The sequence below is a fragment of the Anabrus simplex genome, chromosome 3 (genome assembly GCF_040414725.1).
Source record: "Anabrus simplex isolate iqAnaSimp1 chromosome 3, ASM4041472v1, whole genome shotgun sequence".
In the NCBI taxonomy this organism is placed as follows: domain Eukaryota; kingdom Metazoa; phylum Arthropoda; class Insecta; order Orthoptera; family Tettigoniidae; genus Anabrus; species Anabrus simplex.
In genome coordinates, this window is record NC_090267.1 from 87,691,690 (window position 1) to 87,695,359 (window position 3,670).

Below are 3,670 nucleotides of genomic sequence, written 5' to 3' on the forward strand. Positions count from 1 at the left end.
ACCAACTTCGATTTAGAAAGGCAGTGTTTCTAACACCTAAGCTCCTCAGCCCAGGGGTCCAATACAGTGTCAGCTTTTCAGTTCTAGTGGTGAACACTAGTATGTATTTGACAAAGAATATTTATGCTGAAAAATTGCAAATGGAGGTGATTATTGTTTTAAAGGAAAATATGAGATAATACGTATCATTTAATATAATTTTCTTCTTTCTCTTGCTAACTATTGTAGTTTCTAGTCATTTCTTAGTCTGAAATTTAATAACCCTGAATGTATATTCTCACAACTCCTCTTTCTGAATTAAGATCTTTCTCTTTCCACTTTCCATAAAGGACACAATAAATGGTTGAATATTACAATCCATGAATGATTGCTATATGAGTACTTTTTTCACAATTAATTTGGAATTGCATCTTCACGGAAGTGGTGAAGTTCACAACTTTGCCTCCCCCTCTACCCGACTTTTGTAATGCTGTCATGTTTCTGTTACAAGGATTGTCTCAAAGGGAAATTGGTTTCAGAAAGCTACTTGTTTTAGTTGGAGTGGATCTGTGAGCATTTTTCATCACACGATCAGGGGTGTGACTATATTCCTGCTTCAAGATTTTCTTTTAAATGTATAATATTTATATTTTAAGTACCTGAGTTTATGAACTGAATTGGGCAAGGAAAATTCTTAAATTAGCCCTAGTGAAAAGAACAATGGAAGTTCATGATTAGTGTTAACATTTTACAATTAACATTTACAAACATTTATAGTAATTGTAATACGTATTTTTTATGTGTTACGTATTTTTATACCTGATTATTGTTTGCTTAAAACTAACTTACTATTTTAGATCTTCTGTCATAGTTACAAGAACCTAGTACATAGGAAAGAGAATAACAACTTATAACAATATGGGGTGGATGAAATTGACGAAAGTAATTCTGAAATTAAACACAGTGATCATATAACAAACACTGAACAATCAAGCAATAGTAACAGTAAAGAGTCTATATTATTAATACCAATGGGGTTCCTTTATACCTGAGTAAAGATAAACAGAAATAGTGGAGCTATCATCAGGTGCAGCAAAAAAACACACATGCAACCAAGTGCATGACATTATTGACCAATGATGGGTTAAGAATGAAAGTAATAATGTTTTGAACTTTATAAAAGTAAACCAAAACAGAAGCAAATTCTTACAACATAAATCTTGTATAATTCAAAGCACTGTAAATTAATTGTTACTGTAGCTATAGTCCAAATACTTAGTAAATGTCCTTCTGAATGACCAGCAGGGCATGGTCACGTAGGTAGGGTGGGAGGTCTGCTTAGTGTGCACGCGCGCTCTCTCTTTCTCTTCCTGGTTCATTCTCTTTTAACTTGCTTGTGGACATGTTGCATTCAGCCACTATGTACACATCTTGTAAACAACGATTCAGCTGACGTTGACTACGGTCCTGTTACACCTAATAACTATTTTAAGGTCAACAAGCAGGATATTTTAACCAGTCACAACGCACATTAAGTTTTGTGACATACGAGCGCGTACTGGGTAAATTTTACCCGACCAGCTTATTGGTGTATACCACCGTATATAAGTAGGTCTACTTCCTCTTAAATGGGATTAAACAAATGTCATATCTACGTATCTAATAATACATCACCGGCAGAAAGTTGTATTAAACGTTAATGTGAAACATAAATCTTGATACTGCATGTCAACCAAATGGGAACGTAGAATCTCTATAATGAGTAATTTACATTATTAAATAAAATAATTATATGATTACACTACAGTACTTACACTACTTGTTATAGACCTAATAAAGGTACTATTGACAACTAGATAATAAATGTGAACAACTGTTTAGACTGATATTACTCAGAATACAAAAACAGAATGATCAAGTCTACACCTCACAGTGAGAAGTTAGCTTGTTTATAAATATGAAGTCTCAAAGCTAATGGGGTTTAGTCCTCATCAATTTCATGAAGAGATACATTGAAAGAGAAACCTTGTTATTTGACGCACAGCTGTCCTACTCAAAGTCAACATCACTTGTCAGTTCTATTAACAACTTCACAATATTTTTCATCAAGTAATTATCGCTTTGGGAACAATGAATGAGAAAATTAGACCTCTCTATAAACTTAAGTTAGCACACTCGCTGGATAGAAATTACCCAACACTGAAATCATCATCCAAATACGCCAACAGCTTGAATAACTTAGACATAAGAAAAATATCCAGCCGTCAAGAATACACGGAAGAGTCCAATGGGAAAGTAGTAGAGGGTAGAATACCTGAATTATTCAGAATCCATTTTGCCATGTGTAAAAAACCACTGTGTTCTGGTATGCTTGGAACAAAATATTACCTTCCCTGCTTTTAAAAATTCAAGATGAAGAAACATAAAGAAATTAATGCACATATGTTGTCGTTTCATGACTGGGGCTTGGGACAACAAAGTCAACAATCCCAAGAATTCAGAAGTGTGAAGACTAGTCTGATAACTTGTGTAACTGTGGTGATCAGTAATATGTGTGTTTGTAACTGGAGAGAGGATTGGGAAGGAGGCAGACAATGAACATATGCTTACCACAGAGTTGTAAAGATTTTTCTCTATAATGAAAGGTACCATACACATTACCGTTTCATTATAACTAAAACTAAACATAAGGCATACTTCTGCTAAAAAAACAAAAACAAATGGACAATACGTTTTACCAGTAAACAAGGAAATTATCGTATATTGTCCTGCCCTCGCAGAGGCCTCCCAGGGTTCTAAGGGAATTTTGAAGTCATGTCCACTACGTTTAACGATAGAGTTGAACAACTAAAGTCTAAAGCTGAACAATGCACAATTTAAAGTCTATATCACAACAAAATATAAGCTTACATCATTAACAAACCAAACTATAGAACTAAAAACATGTATTGAAACTGTGTGAGGAACTAAAAACTTGACCTAGGAGCAAGTGAGGAGCCTGTCAATCATCCACTGCAACACACTTGAACGTCAGCTTAGCACGATGTGTAGACAAACACTGGGAAGCAGGAGGAGTGATGATGACGATGATGCTTGTTGTTTTAAGGGGCCTAACATCGAAGGTCATCGGCCCCTAATGGAATGAGATGGACGACATGATATATGACAGTTAAAATTTTAAAATGTATCCACTGACTACAGTTAAAAAAAGGTGATGAAAATGCAGGAGGAGTGGGAGATAAGGCAGCCCCTCTTGATTGCTCCTTGCCACATGCGTGGTCAATTCCCATGCAAGACACTAAGTATTTGGACTGCACATGCATAGGAAAAAAAAAAAAAAAAGTTGACTCATCATCATCATATTTAAAAATTCTAACTGCTCTGGATATACAATTACTCTGTAATCAAACATTGCAACATTTATACCAATGCAACAGTATATATAGAGGTTTTTATATTAAGTACATGAACCATGCATATTACTTTATATTATTCAAAGAGCCATTTAGAGAGTCACAAAATACTCTAGAACAGAGGTCTTCAAATGGCAGAATCCAGTCTGGACCTGGACCCAGATGTCTTTTTTTCCCAGACCTGCACGGTTTATAAAATGTCAACAGTAAGAAAGAAAGAAAGAAAGAAAGAAAGAAAGAAAGAAAGGAAAAATTGCAAATAAAAACAGTATCTCAGA